General features: G+C 41.4%; 1 protein-coding gene across 1 annotated transcript in view; it reads left to right on the top strand.

Moving 5' to 3' along the window:
• Positions 1 to 24,057, top strand: part of PLD5 (phospholipase D family member 5) — a 950,676-nt gene that overhangs the window by 336,286 nt on the left and 590,333 nt on the right.

The raw sequence follows: 24,057 nt of genomic DNA, 5'->3' as shown, positions 1-24,057 counted from the left end.
TTGTACCCAAAATCCTGTTACCAGGTAGAGTGACATTCCGGTTCCCAATATTTTCAATTCCTTTATATGATTTTGGCAGAGTGTCTATTTCTGAAATCACGTCTGCTGGTTATTCGTGTGTTCTCATTTGGCATATCCCCTTAATATTACTTTTATGTCCTTTACACATTGGCACCCCTTTATCATATTCATCTGTTTTCATCTGCATACATGTCTGTGTTTGTGGGGCCTGTGTGTTGATCTCTATAAGATTTGTGTTGGACAATAAGGGTTTTGCATACCTTAATCCTGTTGTTGAAGCATCACGATACCATGCAGCTGGCTTATCCGTTCCCATCTCTAGCGGTAGTAACAGCATTGATTCCCTCTTTCCCTCTCGATCTGCTAGGTCTGAAAAGATCTGAGTGGCCCATCGCTCTTCATGCCGCGTTTCCAGTGTTTCCTACCGGCCCTGTGTAGTCTATGTCTGAGTCCTCCGTTAAAAAACTTGTGGAGGACTCAGAACCGCTGTATGCCTCCTCTGTTGCACAGCGTTTACGGCCCCTCCTCCTGGGATCATGTGCTTCCATTTTGTTGGTCCCAGCAAAGCTAATACTCTGATGCCATCTATAAATGGTTCCAAGGCAGTAGTCTTGCTCATCTCTGACGAATTTTTGGCATTTGCAACCTTCCAACTGTTTTCTGTATTCAGCAACCAATATCTCCACTTCCATCACAAGCTTTTTATACTTATCCAATGGTAAGTTTTTCACCAGTTGCTCCTTATGTTTATTGATGGACTCCTTGTTCGAATATGATCGGGTTGATTGACACCCCCTACTAGCAGCCAATTGGCCGCAAATCTGCAGAGGGGGGCATTGCACAAGGAGTTCACCAGAACTGCTTGAGCAATGTTAAATGCTGACAGCGTATACTGTCGGCATTTACCATTGTCGGGCGGACATGGTTTGCTACAGCCATATGATAATTCGATCCTAAAGTATCTACTTAACTGAGGTCTCTTGGAGTGCCAAACATTCAGGCATGCAGGCTGTCATTTTTCCTACAGTGTATTATTGAGTGGTACAATAACTATGAAAATACTAGTACAGATACAGTGGGTATTGAAAACAATCACCCCCCTTAAAAATAATCACATTTTGTTGCTTTGCAGCCTGACATAAAGACAGACACAGTTTTTGTTTATCCAGTTGCAATTACTCATTGCAACTTATAACATAAGAAAGATATAACACTAACATGTCAGGCAAAAATAAAGACAATTCAAAAACAGAATCACTGAGTTGGAAAAAGGATCTCCCCCTCCTAAAATTACTTGCAAACTCAATCAGGTGTAGCTAATCACCTTCTCAACGGTACACACAAAGCCATTTGACCTTCACCTGTGATCTGCTGTTGGCATATTGCTTAGCTCAGCATGAAAAGAGCTTTCCTGGAGCATCTTAGTCCCTGGTAGCGCAACTGAAGCAAAAAATGAACTATGGGTGGCAGGGCACTGTCAAAAGATGGATACAAGAAAATATCAAAGGCTTTATCAATGACTAGAAGCACAGTGAAGCTTATTATGTATACAACACAGACCATCTCTGGATCAGGACATTGCTCCAAAACTGGATGAAATAGCCGGGAGGAAACTGGTGGCTACCAAGAGGCCCACAGCAACTCTGAAGCAGTTGCGGGAATTTATGACAAAGAGTGGTCATTGTGTGCATGTGACAACAATATCACAAATTCTCCACAAATGTGGCTTGTATGGGAGGGTTGCAAGAAAAAAGCCACTCCTCAAGAAAGGCCACATTCAGTCACGATTGAGCTTTGCCATAACATACCTGTAAGGATAGAAGGAATGAGGAGAGCAAAGCGGTTATAGCCTGTAGTTTTGAATCCACACTCTTCAAATGTGGGGTGTGTGTTCCCAGCGTCAGACCCTGACGAGTAACTGCATTTACTACCTCATTAGGGTCCATGGCCCAAGTATAATTTAATGCTTGTGGGATATTCTTCTATCAGACCAAATTTGGCCGTTAGTTGTCTTATCCTGGCATCAAGTGGAATGATAGGAAATATCATAGAGCAGAGAGAGAGCTTGTAAAATGAGGTAAGCAGTACTCACAGCAGGCAGGGCAGTACTCAGCGGCAACAGGAAGGTAATCCAGAAGTATGGCAGTTCAGGGGTAAACCAATTGAAGGACCGGGAACAGGCAGGAGTCAGAAACAAAAGGATATCCAGCAGTATAACAGTTCAGGGGTAAACCAAGAGAATGGTCAGACTGGTAGAGTTCAGCAATAAAGTATCAATCAAGTAGTTAAGGGGTTAAGCAAGCAGAGAAGTCAAACTAGCAGAGTTCAGTATCAGTATAGCAATCCAGTAAACAGAAATACAGCACCCTGGAGAACATGAAGTAACACCTATACTTGGGCACAGGTGAGAGAAACTGAGGCACTTACATAGCGAAGACAGGGCAGGCGGTGATGATGTCATCACCATGCTGCAGTTACACTGCCGCATCCCTAGCAACAGGAGGACTGCCTGCGTCCACAGCAGAGTGGAGGAGCAGCTTCAGCGGTTAAGCTTCTGCTCTCTATCCACATCCATCCAGCTTTCAGGGTTTCTCCTTTGAGTGATAACCACTTTATTATCATTCAGCTACCCTCATTGTATGGTGTCAATATTGCATTTGTGACGTTTTTATTAGTTTTAATAAATTCTATCTTTTACTACTTGCGTGTGAGATACTGTTTGCCTACCAGTATAAAGTAGGTGTGCGCATTATCCTGAGCCTGGAGCGGCTCCACTAAATGTGAGTAACTATTTGTATGTTTTCTACCATACATTCCAAGTGGGTTACAGAGTTACACTATGGTGTGTTTTTTCTTCTATCATTCTATGTGAGGATGAATTTGAAGACATTGATTGTTGAAGAACTCCTTTAGGAGGGAACATATCCTTCTAACCAATTAATGAACTTTGAGTTCACATTTCTATTTTTCACATTTATTTCACTGATATCTCGGAGAACTGTTGAAGAGCATTATATGTGTTAGGGAGTGAAAGCAATGGTTTTGAGATAGTAAGTAACACATTGGGGGGTAGTTATCAAGCCGTCTACTTTTCTGGCTTCGCCGGCCCAATACGTCCGCCTAAGCTCGCCTACCTTCGCCGTCGCGGACCTTGAATACGTTCGCCTAAGTTATCAAATAAAGCTGTCAAAAAGCCGCGGGGCGATGAGCAGCGGACTGTGACAGTTATCACTCATCCGATCTCGCTGCCCTTCGGCTTTTTCCCAGCTTTATTGCTAGCCTGTCACTAAGCACTCACACTAAACTGCACTGTTCTACCCCCTATACCGGCGCCCCCGGAGCCCCCCGCAACTAAATAAAGTTACTAACCCCTAAACCGCCGCTCCTAGACCCTGCCGCAACTCTTATAAATGTATTAACCCCTAAACCGCCGCTCCCGGACACCGCTGCCACCTACAGTATACCTAGTAACCCCTATCCTGCCCCCCCTACACCGTCGCCCTCTATTATAAAATTATTAACCCCTATCCTGCTGATCCCGCACCTCTCCGCAACTAAATAAATAGTTTAACCCCTAAACCGCCGCTCCATGAACCCGCCGCAACCTATATTAAACCTATTAACCCCTATCCTGCCCCCCTACACCGTCGCCACCTATAATAAATTTATTAACCCCTATCCTGCCCCCCACTACGCCGCCGCCACTGTAATAAAATTATTAACCCCTAAACCTAAGTCTAACCCTAACGCCCCCCTAACTTAAATATTAATTAAATAAATCTAAATAAATTAACTCTTATTAACTAAATGAATCCTATTTAAAACTAAATACTTACCTTTAAAATAAACCCTAATATAGCTACAATATAAATAAGAATTATATTCTAGCTATCTTAGGATTTATATTTATTTGACAGGTAACTTTCAATTTATTTTAACCATGTACAATAACTATTCAATAGTTATTAACTATTTAATAGCTTACCTAGCTAAAATAAAGAGAAATGTACCTGTGAAATAAATCCTAACCTAAGTTACAATTACACCTAACACTACACTATACTTTAATAAATTATTCCTATTTAAAAATAAATACTTACCTGTAAAATAAACCCTAAGATAGCTACAATATAATTAATAATTATATTATAGCTATCTTAGGATTTATATTTATTTTACAGGTAACTTTGTATTTATTTTAGCTAGTTAGAATAGTTATTAAATAGTTATTAACTATTTAATAACTACCTAGCTAAAAGAAATACAAAATTACCTGTAAAATAAATCCTAACCTAAGTTACAATTAAACCTAATACTACACTATCATTAAATTAACTAAATAAACTACCTACAAATAACTACAATTAAATACAATTACATAAACTAACTAAAGTACAAAAAATAAAAAAAGCTAAGTTACAAAAAATAAAAAAATAAGTTACAAACATGTTAAAAATATTACAACAATTTTAAGCTACTTACACCTAATCTAAGCCCCCTAATAAAATAACAAACCCCCCCAAAATAAGAAAAATCCCTACCCTATTCTAAATTAAATAAATTTCAAAGCTCTTTTACCTTACCAGCCCTTAAAAGGGCCATTTGTGGGGGCATGCCCCAAAAAGTTCAGCTCTTTTGCCTGTAAAAGAAAAATTCAACCCCCCCCCAACATTAAAACCCACCACCCACATACCCCTAATCTAACCCAAACCCCCCTTACAAAAACCTAACACTAATCCCCTGAAGATCATCCTACCTTGAGTCGTCTTCACTCAGCCGAGCCACCGATGGAACTGAAGAGGACATCCGGAGCGGAAGAAGTTAATCCTCCAAGCGGCGCTGAAGAAATCTTCCATCCGATGAATTCATCATCCAGGCGGCGCTGAAGAAGTCTTTGATCCGGCTGATGTCATCTTCCAAGAGGCGCTGAAGATGTCTTCTATCCGGGCGAAGTCATCTTCCAAGCTGGGTCTTGAATCTTCCTTCCGCCGACGCGGAACCACCTTCTTCACCGACGGGCTACGACGAATGACGGCTCCTTTAAGGGACGTCATCCAAGATGGCGTCCCCTCAATTCCGATTGGCTGATAGGATTCTATCAGCCAATCGGAATTAAGGTAGGAAAATCTGATTGGCTGATGGAATCAGCCAATCAGATTCAAGTTCAATCCGATTGGCTGATCCAATCAGCCAATCAGATTGAGCTCGCATTCTATTGGCTGATCGGAACAGCCAATAGAATGCGAGCTCAATCTGATTGGCTGATTCCATCAGCCAATCAGATTTTTCCTACCTTAATTCCGATTGGCTGATAGAATCCTATCAGCCAATCGGAATTGAGGGGACGCCATCTTGGATGACGTCCCTTAAAGGAGCCGTCATTCGTCGTAGTCCGTCGGTGAAGAAGGTGGTTCCGCGTCGGCGGAAGGAAGATTCAAGACCCGGCTTGGAAGATGACTTCGCCCGGGATAGAAGACATCTTCAGCGCCTCTTGGAAGATGACATCGGCCGGATCAAAGACTTCTTCAGCGCCGCCTGGATGATGACTTCATCGGATGGAAGATTTCTTCAGCGCCGCTTGGAGGATTAACTTCTTCCGTTCCAGATGTCCTCTTCAGTTCCATCGGTGGCTCGGCTGAGTGAAGACGACTCAACGTAGGATGATCTTCAGGGGATTAGTGTTAGGTTTTTGTAAGGGGGGTTTGGGTTAGATTAGGGGTATGTGGGTGGTGGGTTTTAATGTTGGGGGGGGTTGTATTTTTCTTTTACAGGCAAAAGAGCTGAACTTTTTGGGGCATGCCCCCACAAATGGCCCTTTTAAGGGCTGGTAAGGTAAAAGAGCTTTGAAAATTATTTAATTTAGAATAGGGTAGGGATTTTTCTTATTTTGGGGGGTTTGTTATTTTATTAGGGGGCTTAGATTAGGTGTAAGTAGCTTAAAATTGTTGTAATATTTTTAACATGTTTGTAACTTATTTTTTTATTTTTTGTAACTTAGCTTTTTTTATTTTTTGTACTTTAGTTAGTTTATGTAATTGTATTTAATTGTAGTTATTTGTAGATAGTTTATTTAGTTAATTTAATGATAGTGTAGTATTAGGTTTAATTGTAACTTAGGTTAGGATTTATTTTACAGGTAATTTTGTATTTCTTTTAGCTAGGTAGTTATTAAATAGTTAATAACTATTTAATAACTATTCTAACTAGCTAAAAGAAATACAAAGTTACCTGTAAAATAAATATAAATCCTAAGATAGCTATAATATAATTATTATTTATATTGTAGCTATCTTCGGGTTTATTTTACAGGTAAGTATTTAGTTTTAAATAGGAATAATTTATTTAATGATAGTGTAGTGTTAGGTGTAATTGTAACTTAGGTTAGGATTTATTTCACAGGTACATTTCTCTTTATTTTAGCTAGGTAAGCTATTAAATAGTTAATAACTATTTAATAGTTATTGTACATGGTTAAAATAAATTGAAAGTTACCTGTCAAATAAATATAAATCCTAAAATAGCTAGAATATAATTCTTATTTATATTGTAGCTATATTAGGGTTTATTTTAAAGGTAAGTATTTAGTTTTAAATAGGATTCATTTAGTTAATAAGAGTTAATTTATTTAGATTTATTTAATTAATATTTAAGTTAGGGGGGCGTTAGGGTTAGGGTTAGGTTTAGGGGTTAATAATTTTATTACAGTGGCGGCAGCGAAGTGGGGGGCAGGATAGGGGTTAATAAATTTATTATAGGTGGCGACGGTGTAGGGGGGGCAGATTAGGGGTTAATAAATTTATTATAGGTGGCGACGGTGTAGGGGGGGCAGGATAGGGGTTAATACATTTAATATAGGTTGCGGCGGGTTCAGGGAGCGGCGGTTTAGGGGTTAATACATTTATTATAGTTGCGGTGGGCTCCGGGAGCGGCGGTTTAGGGGTTAATATGTATAGAGTAGCTTGCGGTGGGCTCCGGGAGCGGCGGTTTAGGGGGTAATAACTTTATTTAGTTGCGGCGGTGTAGGGGGGGTCAGATTAGCGGTGTTTAGACTCGGGTACATGTTAGGGTGTTAGGTGCAGACAGTTCCCATAGAAATCAATGGGATGTCTGGCAGCAGCGAACTTGTACTTTCGCTATGGTCAGACTCCCATTGATTCCTATGGAATCCGCCGCCTCCAGGCTGGCGCTTTGAAAACCAGGTACGCTGGGCCGTAAAAGTGCCGAGCGTACCTGCTAGTTTTTTGATAACTAGCAAAAGTAGTGAGAATGTGCCGCACTTGTGTGCGGAACATCTGAAGTGACGTAACAATCGATCTGTGTCGGACTGAGTCCGGCGGATCGAAGTTTACGTCACAAAATTCTACTTTTGCCGGTCTCGAGCCTTTGATAACTAAGGCGAATCAGCCTCGCCACAAATACGCTGCGGAATTCCAGCGTATTTGAGGTTGACGGCTTGATAACTAGGCCCCATTGTCTGCAAATACTCTCCAGTTAGACATGCATCGATTTCTGAGGGAAAATAAGCATGCGAGAATCCCACATCAAATATTAACATGACATAGTCCGTATATGTCTGGTGAATTACGTATGTATGTATCTGTTCTATGCATATGCTAAAGATTAACGGCGACAATGGGCACCCTTGTCTGGTACCATTGCAAATGTGAATATTCTTGGATTGGTGTCTAATAGCTCGAACTTGGACTGTAGGTGTGGAATATAAAATTTTTATAGCCTCTAAAAATCTCCCATCAAATCCCAATTAATGAAATCATATATTTCCAGTCAACTCTATCGAATGCCTTCTCTGCATCCAGAGATAAGACCAGAGAAGGTACTCTGTGATCATGGAGATAGTCTATTACCAAGATCATTCTGTGTATATTATCAGGGGCTTCCCTATCCTTAATAAATCCCACTTGATCAGGGTGTATAATGGTGGGTAGAATATGTTTTAGTCGATTAGCCAAAATTTTTACTATTTTGATATCTTGGTTAATAAGGGAAATTGGCCTATAGCTAGTACAAAATTTAGGATTTTTCCCTGGTTTCGGAATTACTACAATCTTAGCTTGAAGGAGATCTTACGCGAGTTCCTTACCCTCCATAATATGATTTTTATAGCCGCTAATACCTCCTTACCCTCCATAATATGATTTTTATAGCCGCTAATACTTCTGCATATGTGATTTTAGCATTCAAGTTTTCTCGGTACTCTTTTGTTATGGGTCTCAAATTTGCTTTTTCTATAAAGCATTTAAACAATATTTGGGTAGACTTAGTGTAGTGGACTTTTTTACCATCATATACATTACCATAATACTGTGTGAAAACATCAACGATTTCCTGAGAGTGGGAAGTTGATCGACCCTCAGAGTCTTGTATCATTGGTATAGATAGACGAATCTGTGATAGTGCAAACAAAACACAGAAGGGCGCCTCCTAGTGTGATATAGTACAGACTGTATACATATACACAATTTTAATACATAGTGGAAATTTTTGTACACTGGTTTTTAAACTGTATTTTATTAAAGTGATTTTATACATTTCACTTGACTGAGAGACAGTTATTTTGCGGTTGGAGGAAACGCCCTAGACGGAGGCGTGTGGGAGCCCAAGAGCAGTGAGCTGAGACACTGAGAGATCCCAGTAGGTTTCACTAAGCACGAGTGAGTGCTGCCACACTTGTGAGTACTGGTCTATTGCAATTGTGTATATGTATACAGTCTGTACTATATCACACTAGGAGGCGCCCTTCTGTGTTTTGTTTGCACTATCACAGATTCGTTTTTTACCTCTTTTTGGGAAGGAGCCGCCGTCACTGGAGGATAAAGACACCAATGGGTGTGAGTCCAAGTGGGGACCACATCAACAGAGACTGATTATCCTATGGACTGATAAGTCATAGCATTATATATGTACTGTAACTATTGGTTTATATTGTTATCATTGTATTGTCTTGTATAGTGTTATTTGGACCATTGGGTTCGTTTGCGCCCCCTTGAGTGGTGATGAGGGATTGTCATCAGGCTGGTTTTTTGGTATAGATAGAGCTTGGTAGCTATCTCTTATTTTTTGCTAAGTATTTTTCTGGCTTACTGGCCAGGATGATAGGGATTATAGTCAGGTACTCATTCTATAGGACATATTAAAGTCCACCAACTAATGAATGTTTAAAAGCACTATAATTTCTGTTATGACTACACCTACAATTAATATTGTAAATGTTTTTACCCATTTACATGGAATATCACTTTGTTATAAAGTTAAACTATTTATCATGTTGTTTGTTATTCAAGTATGCACTTTTATGATGTACTGTACACAAAACATAAACTCACCAACAACACACAGACAATTTGTCCATCTGGGGCAAACCATACTTATTGTAAACCCGAATACTTTAATCTATGGGCAGTTTTTATAGATTGTTAATTTAGCATTGTGTTTAGTTTGTATTTCGTACTTGTAACCTTTGATTTTGTTAATTAGTTTTCTAGGGAGTCTATTTCTGAATGCAGTTGTCATAAGTCATAAGTGTATAATTTTTTTTCTTATATAAAGCTTTCTCTTTAATCAGTATTCCCATAATCACTGATTTGTGTGCAGCCCATGGTGAGATAGGATTTTTAGTAGAATCTAAATTAATCTGCCAAAACTCTTGAATTTTTTAATAAATTGTCTTTTGTGACTGGGTTTTTAATGCATGAGGGATCATATGTCCAGGTTTTTATCCTTTTCAGGGTCTGTTAGGTCTCCCAAATGTAGTTGTGTAATGGAATGATCCGACCATAAGCAGGTATGTATATCTACTGATTGTAGGATTGGTTGGAGGATCTGGCTAGTATATACATAATCTATTTTTGTATAGCAGTTATGTGCTGCTGAGTAAAATGTAGTATCTGTTGTGATCCCATTCAGTGTGTTCCACGTATACTGCAGCGTATGTTGGTTCAGGGACTCTACAATGTTCTTAGCGATTATATGTTGCCTTTGTTTTGTTTTTTTTAGTTTGTATTGTAGAAACTCTTTGTGTTAATGCTTGGAGGTCTATATTGAAGTCTCCTGCTAAGACTATTCTTATTTTGGACAAGCCAGTAAGTAGATTAGAGGAGCACTAAAGAACTTGTCTTCTTGCTCATTAGGTGCGTATATATTACATAGGAGTATGTCTACATCTTGTATTTGGCCATGTACCAAGATATATCTGCCATCTTTATCAGAGATAGTTTCTTTGTGTAAAAATGGTGAAGAGGAATGTGTTAAGACAGAAACTCCCCTTTTCTTGGAGTCAAGTGTTGAGTGATATTGCAATGGATAATCTTTCGCCCAGTACTTAGGAATTTGGGCTATAAGAAAGTGGATTTCCTGGAGGAAAACTTTTATGATGTACTGTACACAAAACATAAACTCACCAACAACACACAGACAATTTGTCCATCTGGGGCAAACCATACTTATTGTAAACCTGAAAGACAAGAAGATATATATTACTATAATTATTAACCCGCAGAAGAGCAGGGACGCACTATACCTTTTCAACCCAATCACACAGCCTCAGATGGGGGACTCTGACTATTATACGCTGACGATTTATCTACACATTAAACACAATGACGATACCTAAGCTTAGTTTGATCTCGCATAATGTGAGAGGACTTAATACCGATATAAAAAGATGGATAGCTATGACTAATTATAGAAGGCTGAAGCCTTCTATAATTAGTCATAGCTATCCATCTTTTTATATCGGTATTAAGTCCTCTCACATTATGCGAGATCAAACTAAGCTTAGGTATCGTCATTGTGTTTAATGTGTAGATAAATCGTCAGCGTATAATAGTCAGAGTCCCCCATCTGAGGCTGTGTGATTGGGTTGAAAAGGTATAGTGCGTCCCTGCTCTTCTGCGGGTTAATAATTATAGTAATATATATCTTCTTGTCTTTCAGGTTTACAATAAGTATGGTTTGCCCCAGATGGACAAATTGTCTGTGTGTTGTTGGTGAGTTTATGTTTTGTGTACAGTACATCATAAAAGTGCATACTTGAATAACAAACAACATGATAAATAGTTTAACTTTATAACAAAGTGATATTCCATGTAAATGGGTAAAAACATTTACAATATTAATTGTAGGTGTAGTCATAACAGAAATTATAGTGCTTTTAAACATTCATTAGTTGGTGGACTTTAATATGTCCTATAGAATGAGTACCTGACTATAATCTCTATCATCCTGGGGACTTTAGTTTCAAGTAAGTCCCAACTTCAGCATCTAAGAGTGTAATTTTTATTGAGGATTCTTTATATCAGTCCGGACTTTATCAAGTTTTACTTTTCTTCTTCATGACTTTTGTCCATCTTGGCCTTTGAGATCTTGCTTGTGGATGAGATGGGTCAGGTAGATTTAATGAAACTTCTGTTTCTAAAATATCAGGTGGTTCTAGTTCAAGAAATTTACAGATGTCAGGAATTTCCTCTGCTGTTTTGATAGTAACTGTTCTTCCATTTTTCATGACATGTAGCGCAAAAGGAAAACCCCATCTATATGGAATGTGGTGTTTTCTTAATATCTTTCGTTGTAGGGTTCTGACACATAGGTCTTGAAAAAATTGGATGACATTCCCTTGGAATTTGAATGTGGGGTTTTGTCTGGCTGCTAATCAAATTTTTTCTTTATCTGGGAATCTGAGAAGTTTAAAGATCACATCTCTTGGTGGCTGATCCTTTTTGGGTTTTGCTCTAAGAGCTCTATGAGCTCTTTCCAGTTGGTATTCTGACTCATTGGGTTCTCCCAGGATAGCATGAAACAACTGTTGGAGATAGGAAGGGAGATCTTAATTGGAGACCATCTCAGGGATTCTTTTGAGTCTAATATTAGATCTTATACTCCTATTCTCCATATCTTTTAGTTTGACTTCTATCTCCAATATTGGATGTTGTTGATTTGAAAGATAATGTGAGACCATGATGACCTCTTTGCCCATTTCATCTGTAGTGGTCTCTAAAGTTTTGACACGGTTTCCCAGTTCTGAGATTTTGTTTTTTACATCAGTCAGACTATTAGTGAAGACTGTCCATTTTCTCCCACAACTTTTCAAAATTAGTAGCAATATCTTGCTTATATACCAGGGCTTGAAAGTCAGCCTTAGTCACAGGAGTTAAATCTTGTGACCCTGTTTGAGTTTCATTTTCAGAGTAATTTTCTTCTTCCATCTCTGCTGTAGCCATATCTTGGAGTTCATTTATTTTAGAAGCTCTAAAGAATGTGGTTGTGGGTTTAGCCATTTTGTCAGCTTTAGTAGATTTTCTGGTGGACATAGTGGTTTTCCAGATTCTTAGGCTATAGCTCTTATATAATGAATATTGTGTAAACAGTCCTGTTAGAGTTTGTTGAAAGATATATATTGTGATTTTTGTGATGAAGAAAGTCAATATCTATCTCAGCATTTCCCAAGTTGTTGCTATGTTCACAATTGATGTGATTGTTGGGTTTTGGTCAAGAAAAAAGCAGCCATTCATTCAATATAGGGATGATTACAACCATACACTCTCTGTTCTTGCTGTGCGTAATTTTTTCAACCTGTGCAGCTATGAGTGCCCTCCATTTTATCTTTTAGCTTGCCGCTTGTTAGTATCTTTTATTACATTTAAGTTTTGCAGCTTATCTACATAGCTTTTTGGATGGTGGCTCTGTTATGTATTTCTTACATCGTTTCCACCTCTTGGCTGTTAGACTACACAGAGTTCTAAAACCAAATTTCCATGTTGGAGCTCAGTCCAGTTCCGCTCCCTGGCAAGGAGTACTTTTCAGAAGATATTTATCAAGTATGGGTTGTTATTGCTGAATTCTGAACTGGCACTTCTCCCCAAGGTAAATGTCCACACTGGAAGGTGATGGAAAAAGGAAGGGGGATATGACCTGCTGACACCAGGTTCAGGGGGAAATGGAGGGGATAGTGCTAAATCCGTTAGCTGTATCAGAGGTCCAACTCTATGCAGTTATTTTGCCAGCAGGGCTTGTGTAGATAGTGTGTGAGTGAGCTAGCTGTATATACCGCATGAGGCATAAAAGTGTCCATTCTATGCACCCCACTTGGGCTTGGGTGTTGTATCTATTAACTTAGGGTCTTCAGTTATTGCGTGGCCAAAGCAAGGCACTACTCCGTAATATTGAGGGATTTTGCTAGAATTAGAGGTGGGGGGCTTCGGTGTCTTGCCTCTCTGTTATATACATAGGCCTAGATTTAGAGTTCGGCGGTAAAAGGGCTGTTAACGCTCCGCGGGTTTTTTTCTGGCCGCACCATAAATTTAACTCTGGTATCGAGAGTTCAAACAAATGCTGCGTTAGGCTCCAAAAAAGGAGCGTAGAGCATTTTTACCGCAAATGCAACTCTCGATACCAGAGCTGCTTACGGACGCGGCCGGCATCAAAAACGTGCTCGTGCACGATTCTCCCATAGGAAACAATGGGGCTGTTTGAGCTGAAAAAAAACCTAACACCTGCAAAAAAGCAGCGTTCAGCTCCTAACGCAGCCCCATTGTTTCCTATGGGGAAACACTTCCTACGTCTGCACCTAACACTCTAACATGTACCCCGAGTCTAAACACCCCTAACCTTACACTTATTAACCCCTAATCTGCCGCCCACGCTATCGCTGACCCCTGCATTACACTTTTAACCCCTAATCTGCCGCTCCGTAAAACGCCGCCACCTACGTTATCCCTATGTACCCCTAATCTGCTGCCCTAACATCGCCGACCCCTATGTTATATTTATTAACCCCTAATCTGCCCCCCACAACGTCGCCGACACCTACCTACACTTATTAACCCCTAATCTGCCGAGCGGACCTGAGCGCTACTATAATAAAGTTATTAACCCCTAATCCGCCTCACTAACCCTATCATAAATAGTATTAACCCCTAATCTGCCCTCCCTAACATCGCCGACACCTACCTTCAATTATTAACCCCTAAACTTCCGATCGGAGCTCACCGCTATTCTAATAAATGGATTAACCCCTAAAGCTAAGTCTAACCCTAACACTAACACCCCCCTAAGTTAAATATAATTTTTATCTAACGAAATAAATTAACTCTTATTAAATAACTTATTCCTATTTAAAGCTAAATACTTACCTGTAAAATAAATCCTAATATAGCTACAATATAATTTATAATTATATTATAGCTATTTTAGGATTAATATTTATTTTACAGGCAACTTTGTAATTATTTTAACCAGGTACAATAGCTATTAAATAGTTAAGAACTATTTAATAGTTACCTAGTTAAAATAATAACAAATTTACCTGTAAAATAAATCCTAACCTAAGTTATAATTAAACCTAACACTACCCTATCAATAAAATAATTAAATAAACTACCTACAATTACCTACAATTAACCTAACACTACACTATCAATAAATAAATTAAACACAATTGCTACAAATAAATACAATTAAATAAACTAGCTAAAGTACAAAAAATAAAAAAGATCTAAGTTACAGAAAATAAAAAAATATTTACAAACATAATAAAAATATTACAACAATTTTAAACTAATTACACCTACTCTAAGCCCCCTAATAAAATAACAAAGCCCCCCAAAATAAAAAATTCCCTACCCTATTCTAAATTAAAAAAGTTACAAGCTCTTTTACCTTACCAGCCCTGAACAGGGCCCTTTGCGGGGCATGCCCCAAGAATTTCAGCTCTTTTGCCTGTAAAAGAATAAATACAATACCCCCCCCCCCAACATTACAACCCACCACCCACATACCCCTAATCTAACCCAAACCCCCCTTAAATAAACCTAACACTAATCCCCTGAAGATCTTCCTACCTTGTCTTCACCATCCAGGTATCACCGATCCGTCCTGGCTCCAAGATCTTCATCCAACCCAAGCGGGGGTTGGCGATCCATAATCCGGTGCTCCAAAGTCTTCCTCCTATCCGGCAAGAAGAGGACATCCGGACCGGCAAACATCTTCTCCAAGCGGCATCTTCGATCTTCTTCCATCCGGTGCGGAGCGGGTCCATCTTGAAGCAGGCGACGCGGATCCATCCTCTTCTTCCGATGTCTCCCGACTAATGACGGTTCCTTTAAGGGACGTCATCCAAGATGGCGTCCCTCGAATTCCGATTGGCTGATAGGATTCTATCAGCCAATCGGAATTAAGGTAGGAATTTTCTGATTGGCTGATGGAATCAGCCAATCAGAATCAAGTTCAATCCGATTGGCCGATCCCATCAGCCAATCAGATTGAGCTCGCATTCTATTGGCTGATCGGAACAGCCAATAGAATGCGAGCTCAATCTGATTGGCTGATTGGATCAGCCAATCGGATTGAACTTGATTCTGATTGGCTGATTCCATCAGCCAATCAGAAAATTCCTACCTTAATTCCGATTGGCTGATAGAATCCTATCAGCCAATCGGAATTCGAGGGACGCCATCTTGGATGACGTCCCTTAAAGGAACCGTCATTAGTCGGGAGACATCGGAAGAAGAGGATGGATCCGCGTCGCCTGCTTCAAGATGGACCCGCTCCGCACCGGATGGAAGAAGATCGAAGATGCCGCTTGGAGAAGATGTTTGCCGGTCCGGATGTCCTCTTCTTGCCGGATAGGAGGAAGACTTTGGAGCACCGGATTATGGATCGCCAACCCCCGCTTGGGTTGGATGAAGATCTTGGAGCCAGGACGGATCGGTGATACCTGGATGGTGAAGACAAGGTAGGAAGATCTTCAGGGGCTTAGTGTTAGGTTTATTTAAGGGGGGTTTGGGTTAGATTAGGGGTATGTGGGTGGTGGGTTGTAATGTTGGGGGGGGGGGGGGTATTGTATTTATTCTTTTACAGGCAAAAGAGCTGAACTTCTTGGGGCATGCCCCGCAAAGGGCCCTGTTCAGGGCTGGTAAGGTAAAAGAGCTTGTAACTTTTTTAATTTAGAATAGGGTAGGGAATTTTTTATTTTGGGGGGCTTTGTTATTTTATTAGGGGGCTTAGAGTAGGTGTAATTAGTTTAAAATTGTTGTAATATTTTTCTTATGTTGGTAAATATTTTTTTATTTTCTGTAACTTAGTTCTTTTTTATTTTTTGTACTTTAGCTAGTTTATGTAATTGTATTTATTTGTAGCAATTGTGTTTAATTTATTTATTGATAGTGTAGTGTTAGGTTAATTGTAAGTAATTGTAGGTAGTTTATTTAATTATTTTATTGATAGGGTAGTGTTAGGTTTAATTATAACTTAGGTTAGGATTTATTTTACAGGTAAATTTGTTATTATTTTAACTAGGTAACTATTAAATAGTTCTTAACTATTTAATAGCTATTGTACCTGGTTAAAATAATTACAAAGTTGCCTGTAAAATAAATATTAATCCTAAAATAGCTATAATATAATTATAATTTATATTGTAGCTATATTAGGATTTATTTTACAGGTAAGTATTTAGCTTTAAATAGGAATAAGTTATTTAATAAGAGTTAATTTATTTCGTTAGATAAAAATTATATTTAACTTAGGGGGGTGTTAGTGTTAGGGTTAGACTTAGCTTTAGGGGTTAATCCATTTATTAGAATAGCGGTGAGCTCCGATCGGAAGTTTAGGGGTTAATAATTGAAGGTAGGTGTCGGCGATGTTAGGGAGGGCAGATTAGGGGTTAATACTATTTATGATAGGGTTAGTGAGGCGGATTAGGGGTTAATAACTTTATTATAGTAGCGCTCAGGTCCGCTCGGCAGATTAGGGGTTAATAAGTGTAGGCAGGTGTCGGCGACGTTGAGGGGGGCAGATTAGGGGTTAATAAATATAATATAGGGGTCGGCGATGTTAGGGGCAGCAGATTAGGGGTACATAAATATAACGTAGGTGGCGGTCGGCAGATTAGGGGTTAAAAATTTTAATCGAGTGGCGGCGGTGTGGGGGGACCTCGGTTTAGGGGTACATAGGTAGTTTATGGGTGTTAGTGTACTTTAGGGTACAGTAGTTAAGAGCTTTATAAACCGGCGTTAGCCCAGAAAGCTCTTAACTCCTGCTATTTTCAGGCGGCTGGAATCTTGTCGTTAGAGCTCTAACGCTCACTGCAGAAACGACTCTAAATACCGGCGTTAGAAAGATCCCATTGAAAAGATAGGCTACGCAAATGGCGTAGGGGGATCTGCGGTATGGAAAAGTCGCGGCTGAAAAGTGAGCGTTAGACCCTTTAATCACTGACTCCAAATACCAGCGGGCGGCCAAAACCAGCGTTAGGAGCCTCTAACGCTGGTTTTGACGGCTACCGCCGAACTCTAAATCTAGGCCATAGTGTCTGCCACCTATAGAGGCCTACGGCCTAAGGAGTCTGTTGGGCTTGGTGAGGGGTTCGTGTAGTAGCTGTGTAATATTGCCTTACCAATTCTTTGCTGCCACAAGAAGAGTTTTAGCTGCCGATGGAAGTATTCTGCACCAGGCACTGGCTGGAGCAGTGTCACACTTGACGTCTTTGTAGCTGTTACTAGGCCCCAAAATGGTGGAGTCTCTGACCACTAGCTGTATGGCGTTAAGTCAAGTCCTCTCGTGATCAGTTGCATACTCAGCTAGTACATTTTTAGCTGTGAGCCGGTTCAGCAGGTTACTATTTCGGGATAATGCTAATTCTGCAGCCTAGTCGGGTTTCTGGCTCTCATGAGAGCTATCTAGTCTTCCGGGTCACAGGCCCAGGTCTTAAATATTCAGTCCTACCTACTCCTAGATATTTGCAGGTTTATCCAGTAGCTTAAGGGGTCCTCTGGGTTAAAATTAGCAGGTTTTAGGACCCTAATCTCTACTTTTATTAGTTTTAAGCTATGGAGCTCTTCAAAACTGCGTCCTCTTCCTTCACAGTCTAGCTCCACCCCATTTTCATTTTTTTAAGGTATAACATTGCAGTAAGATGAGGGGATTTTGGAGACTATTATTCTTTTTTATTACATGCTGACTCTTCTGTTTTTTTTTTACTTGCACCTCGCATTTGCTGGTCATTTTCTGATTTGAATTTAAGTTGTAAAAGGTATAAAAGTGCATTGTCACTTGTACATTTATACATTGGATGATTATCAGATATGATTAAAAAAAGGATAATTTATTAAACAATGGTGTCTTGAAAGTTAATAATTAATATATTTAACCTTTATGCCTGAAAAAATAATAATTTACATATATATTCTTCTACAAAGGAAATTATTGATCAAATAAATATATTCCACTTATCACAGAGGCCATGTATGACTTGCCATTCACAAATGAGCTTAAGGTATTAAGAATTTAAGTTTATCATGTACACTAGTAATACACCTCTTCAGATTTTTCACATTGAATGCAGAAATATAAAGTGAAACTCTAAGAGAAGGAAAGAAGGAATTTGACTGTAATGATACTGGCATTGACATTAGTTGTGTTATCTATGAAAGCATGAAGCTTATTACAATGTAAGTTGTCAAATACTATAATTATTAGTTTGATAAAAAAAATTTTAATGCAAGTGCAAGCTAAACCATATTTGGACAACTAGGCCATATGTCATAATTGGCACCTACACTGTGCCTTTAAGCTTATTTCTCCTCCGCCTCTGAACCCTGCCTATAAAAGTTATGTCCAGTTCCAACTCATTGCTTAAATTATCGCAATCAAACTGTGGACTACCTTGAACACAGAGATCCTGCTGATACCTAGCCTTCCTGTGATTATCTCTTTTTCAATCTTATCCTGAATGCACCTCCAACTACTGATCATAAGATATAAACTTCCTATTACGTCCTATGTACCCTAGAATGGTTAAACAATAAACACACAACAGGTTTTGGGCTAAAGACTGGTCATGGTCACGTTTATTATAAAAATAAACCTCTTAATTTACAGCTATATATGCCAATCTAGGCAACTCAATAATAATCATAACATAGAACTGTATAAAGTTCTTAAACTGGTGGTGGCAATGAACTAGCTAGCTTAACCCCTACTGACAGATGGCCAGGGCCCTACACGGTGATTGCAGCATGGCACGGATTGTGCACGCCCAATTGGCAGAGAGAGAAAGCTGTAATTGGTAGAGCTATTTGGCCTATGATTCGTAGGGGGGAGTAACCCCTAGGTCGGCACCTAGCGAGCGTAGCCTCCCCCATCCTAGGGCATCACTCTTCTCTCTCCCTGCCCGCTCTCTGGGCCATGACCGACCGCCAGCTAGGGCATAAACAATCAGCCTCCTCAAGCGAGTCGTAAAACACGCCTGAATCAGGTAGAAGGCTACAATTAAAACCTGGGCTTAGAGGGCTAGTTCACATAAACCTACCCATGCCAAGGTGAACCCTAATAATTACCACTAGAAACCGCCACCTCTTCTTCCAGGGATGGGCGGGGAAAGCTCCCTTGAAGTCTGGAACCAGGAGCAAAGAGGCCGGATCCACTACAGCCAGGACCTATAAAGGTAAGCAGAAACACCCGCCCCCAAACTTGCAACAATGTAGCTGCCCTAGTACACTCCAGACTTCAATTCAGTTATCCCTTCATTTTGTCACAGGCCCACTAGAGGGCCTTCCACTTCCATAAGAGATAAACTTTCTATTACGTTCTATGTAGCCTAGAATGATTAAACAATAAACACACAACAACAGGTTTTGGGCTAAAGACCGGTTACTTTTATTATAAAAATAAACCTCTTAATTTACAGCTATATATGCCAATCTAGCAACTCAATAATAATCATAACATAGAAAAGTATAAAGTTCTTAAACTGGTGGTGGCAATGAACTAGCTAACTTAACCCCTACTGACAGATGGCCAGGGCCCTACACGGTGACTGCAGCGCGGCACGGATTGCGCGCGCCCAATTGGCAGAGAGAGAGAGAAAGCTGTAATTGGTAGAGCGATTTGGTTTACGATTCGTAGGGGGGAAGAACCCCTAGGTTGGCACCTAGCAGGCGTCGCCTCCCCCATCCTAGGGCATCACTCTTCTCTCTCCCTGCCCACTCTCTGGGCCCTGACTGACCGCCACAAGAGGCAGACACCTCTTGCGGCCACAAAACTGACAAGCTCACAGGTAACCATAAATATTTTTAAAATTTAAAATTTCAACTTTCTTTTTTTTTTTTATACTACAGCCAAAAGAGCTTTTTGGATATCCCCAAGGAAAATGTCTTATCCCACATCCGTAAGATGGACGCCATCAGGGTGATAGAGAACCTGTCAGCCGTTAGTGCATCATGTCTTATGGCAAAACCGCCAAACGCCGTGACCGATCTCCCCATTTCCCTGTTCAGCTTTTTCCGCACATTGTACGCTGCCCGCTGTGTAACAATGTACCTCCAACGCAGTGTGCAACTACGTTGGACCACCCAATCTTTACATTCTGGAGCCATGCGCACACCCAACGTAGGTCCAAAGCCATTTTCCTAATTAATTCCAAGACTGGAACAGACCCCATGTCATTCCCACCCAAGTGCAGTATGATAATGTGAGGTTGCCCCCACCTCCTATGAGCATCTTGAAAAAGGACTGGCAACTCATCCCACATTAAGCCCCTGCATCCCAGCCACCGAATTCTAGCTCTGGATGAGGGAAATCCCAATTGCTGCCCGTCTGGCAAACCCAGAGCCCTGATGGACGCCCAATGCATGAAGGAGTGCCCTACTATCCAAACGCGCATCGGGGGGAGGGGAATTCGTGCCTGAAATAACAGGATACATAAGCTGAGCTACAAACGCTAACACCATTTGAAGCATAGAATTTAAAAAAAACCCTAATGCCCCAACCATCGTTAGCCTTGTGACCTCCCCTCAAGATCCTGAGCCCTAATGAAGCGAGTACCCTAACGGTCGAATATATAACTTAAATCTGCCTGATTTCCACCGCCCAAGCCACTTGATATCCGACTCGGAGGACCCACTGCTAACCACTCTCGTGGCCGTCCCAATCCTGAATGAATGGGACGCGATTTTCGCCGGATCAAGGCCTGCTGCCAATGCCGCCCTAGCGAGCACCTTCTTAAATTGAAAGATTGATAGAGATGAACCATCCTCATGGATGAATAATTGAGGTGAACCCTGTGGTCTCACCCGACAATATTCCTCGAAATTCCTAACCAGGCAACATTCAGGAATTTTGTGCCTGTGCAATGGGAGCCAAGCCCCCCTAACCTCTTGGTCCATTTAAGACCTAGGGACTAGCAGTAGCAACCCACTATCAGCGGGCCGCACATGCTCCCATTTGATAGCACCGTCCGCACTTACCCTAAAGGAAGCAACCAATTCCTCCACTCTAAATGCCCTGGCCAGTGCAAAATAGAAAGCCGCCCGAAAGAGCAAAGTCTCGAACACCGATGAAAATACTGACTGCAGTGTCCCCACCAACTCATGCAACCTTAAAGGCATGATGGGTTCCCTATGGTCCTTGCTGCGTGGGGACAACCCCCCCCACCCTTTCAAGACCTGCCTCACCAGGAATGTGCCCGAGCAATTTGCAATGCCAAACGTTTTGTTAAAGGATGAGAGTGCGGCCAACCTACCCTGTGCTGCTAATCTAGACACCCCCTGTCTACGCAAGCATGCTAACCAATCAAGTACATGTACCTGGGTAGCCAACTGAACCTGGAACCCTTGCTGACTGGCAAAGCTGACCCACGCCCTCCAATGGCTTTCATAGGGTCTCCATGTCTTAGGTGCCAAAGAAGCCCTCACTAGGGGGATGACACTTTCCCAGCCCCCAGCCATCTGCCAAAGAAAAGGAGGGCAAGTTAGGCCTGTTTGCTCGGCCCTTGGTGCAACCTTTCTAAACTGCTCCCAGTTAAACCTAGACAACGCGTCCGCCACTACATTTTTTACCCCAGGCACATGACTAGCCGTGAAGCTAACATTCAAATGTAAGCAGCGCAACACTAGATGTCTCAAATACGTGACCACCCTTGGGGACGATGTCGACAAACGATTTATGGCGTATACCACACTCATGTTGTCTGATCAAAAAATTACAGCCCAATTTGCCAATTTGTGTCCCCACAGCTCGATTGCCACTATGATGGGAAAAAGTTCAAAAAGGGTCAGGTTCTTTGTCAGACCTGCCGCAACCCAGTCCGCCAGACAAGGATCGGCACTTCATTTGCCGTTTAAGTAAGCATTGTACCCAAAAAAAAACGCCACATCCGTAAAGAGGTGCAGCGTTTGGTTTGAAATAGGGGCTTTCCTCCATAGGCAGACACCATTGAATTTATTCAGAAATTCTTCCCAAACTTTGAAGTCCTCCTTCATCTTGCTAGATACCCTAATCCTCGCTCTATGCCCTCTAGGACCCTGCAGATGACTTTCCTGCCGCCTGTTAAAGATTCTACCTATTGGTATCGCCCACCCCGTGAAACTCAGCAACCCCAGCAGGGACTGTAATTCTTTGATGGAAATAGAGTCAGCGACAGCCACGGACAAAACCACCTGTAGAAGGCGGTCAACCTTGTCCCGAGGAAGCCTGCAAACTGCAGCCCTTGTATCTATTTCAATTCTTAGGAAAGTAAGACAGGTACATGGGCCTTGCGTCTTCTCGATCGCCAAAGGCACCCCAAATCTCCCCATCATATCTTGCATAACCGCCATCATGTGGGCACATTCGTCAGAATCAACCTCCCCCACCGGCAGAAAGTCATCCAGATAGTGGGCCACGGCCCCACCCCCAGACGCCTTTTGCACTACCCAGTGTAAAAAGGAGCTGAAACTTTCGAAAAGCGCTCACAATAGCAAGCATCCCATGGGAAGACATTTGTCTACATAGAATGCCCCATCCATCTTTATGCCCGTGAGCCTGAATGCAGACGGGTGCAGGGGCAACAGCCGTAATGCAGACTCTATGTCTAGCTTCGCAATCAACGCCCCCTTCCCCTAGCCCCTGTTGATCACCACTGTGTCGTCAAAGGACTGGTAATGTACTAAGCTCATCTCCGGGTCAATGGCGTCATTTACTGACGCCCCCTTTCGGAAATGACAGATGGTGTATGTGTCTAAACTTGCCTGTGTCCTTCTTAGGGACTACCCCCAACGGGGACACCACCAGATCGGACAGAGGGTGCTCCCAAAAAGGACCAGCTAACCTGCCCAAAGCCACTTCCTTGCCCAATTTTTACCTGACTACTTCGGTAAATTCGTAGGTCGATTTAAGGTTACAGTGAACCGTAGAACCCACCATGCGCCCACCCACAGGAATTCTAATCCTCTCCACCAACCACGCCCTGAGCAGCTGAGCCGTTTCACAATCAGGGTAACTCGCTAGCCGTGGCCCCATGGCTGCTGAATTAAGGGGCGTTGGGGCCCTTGTACCACGGCCCCCTTTTGAGACTGACTTCTCTGTGCCAGACTCCCTCCTCCTACTGCAATCCACCCCTGGATGTGACCCACTGCAGAATTTGCACATGAGATGAAAGGAACAGTTTGCCCCCTTGTCACATTATTTATCCTGGAATTTCCAGAATTTCCTACCCCGCATTTTAAGACGTGGGGATGGACGGCTTGTCCCCTGACGTAGCACAGGGGAACTAATTGCCGTACCCTCTAACCCTAATTAGGACCACAAGTAGAGATCCTGAGTTCCAAAATGCAGAAGAGGGTTTCCCACCATTTTCCTACGGAAAGCCATGTCGTACTCCTACCATACGCCCTCCTTGAACCTCGAGTGGATATCATATATGGTATCATCATACTTAAAAAGATTATTACCTTGTGATTGCTACTTGTCCACATAACAAGTCGCCAACACCCTAAAGCAGCACTTACACTTTTCGTATGTCTCAGGTCTCTGCACTCTCTTAGGGCCGATGCCATCTTCTGCCCATTCCCTGGCCCTACACGCCTCTGGTGAGAGCTCAAAGATGTTGACATAGTGTCCATCTTGTATCTTCTTCACCACTTTAGCTTTAAGGTGCCCATACAAGGAGTGCACTAAACATGGGAGGGTGTCCCCCCTGAGAGGCTACTTTACTCGACACTGCCACAGTCCCCATGCCCGTGTTAGCTGCACTAGATTCCTGCG

This window comes from Bombina bombina, chromosome 4 (assembly GCF_027579735.1).
Source record: "Bombina bombina isolate aBomBom1 chromosome 4, aBomBom1.pri, whole genome shotgun sequence".
In the NCBI taxonomy this organism is placed as follows: domain Eukaryota; kingdom Metazoa; phylum Chordata; class Amphibia; order Anura; family Bombinatoridae; genus Bombina; species Bombina bombina.
This window is presented reverse-complemented; position numbering and strand designations above follow the sequence as displayed.